Source organism: Lupinus angustifolius, chromosome LG08 (genome assembly GCF_001865875.1).
Source record: "Lupinus angustifolius cultivar Tanjil chromosome LG08, LupAngTanjil_v1.0, whole genome shotgun sequence".
In the NCBI taxonomy this organism is placed as follows: Eukaryota; Viridiplantae; Streptophyta; class Magnoliopsida; order Fabales; family Fabaceae; genus Lupinus; species Lupinus angustifolius.
In genome coordinates, this window is record NC_032016.1 from 16,601,205 (window position 1) to 16,602,303 (window position 1,099).

Sequence of the window (1,099 nt, forward strand, 5' to 3'; positions counted from 1 at the left end):
ATTAATATTATCTCATGCCTACTTGATCTTAAATATACATATTTGTGTTCAAAAACTTAAATTTTTGGGTTAAAAATCATTCTTATAGCTTTATTTTGCCTAAAAATAAGTTTGTCTGGGGTAAGTAATCGATTATAATGGAGAGTAACCGATTACAGGGTGAAACAGCGTGTTTCAGTAACCGATTACTCAAAGTGAGTAATCAATTACTCAAAGCTGCTGTTTGAAAATTTTAAAAATTTGTTTTTGAGTAACCGATTACTCAAAGATGGTAATCAATTACTCTGTGCTGTTATATATATAATTTGTGCATTTTTCAACTCATATTCTTCACTCAACTCGTGTTCTCTTCTTCTCAAAGCTTCCCAACCTCTAAAAATCTTGTTTTTGATCCGTTTTGAGTGATCTTTGTGTCCATTCATATCACATTCTTGATTCTAAACACTTCTAACCAACCATTTTCGTGATTAGTGGCTCAAATCAAAAACCCACAAATTCCCAAAAACCAAAAACCTAAAATTTCAAAATCCAAATTTCATGGCTTCCTCTTCTAAATCAAAGAAACAACGATCCAATACTACTCAAAGGAGTCAAGGAACAACATCCTTGGAATGCAACCCTCTGGACTTAACAAGGCTTCTTGCTAACGATGAGCAACACAAGATATTTGAAGAACACTTCCATGGTCGCGCCATTTTTACTCCTAAATATGGTAATGTTGATAATTTTGAGTTTGAAGATTTTCTTTTCCCTCATCTCTTACGTCAACAAAAACTTTTTGACTTTTTTTTCTGAAACAAACGACATTTATCCCGAACTTGTGAGAGTATTTTATTGTAACATGAACTTTCGGAAAAATCATCTTACATCCTATGTTAAAGGAAAAGACATTGTTTTAGATCTAAACACTTTCAGTTCATTGTTATGTAACATACCCTATCAAGGTGACATCACAAGTTTTGGCCTTGTATGTGAATGGGATAATTATGATCGAAAGAATTTTTATCTCTCATTATGTCGACTTTCGAAAAGGGAAATAGAAATGCGTAAGCAACAAGGCTTTGGAGAGACTGTCAAACACCGAGACATCCTATCTGCT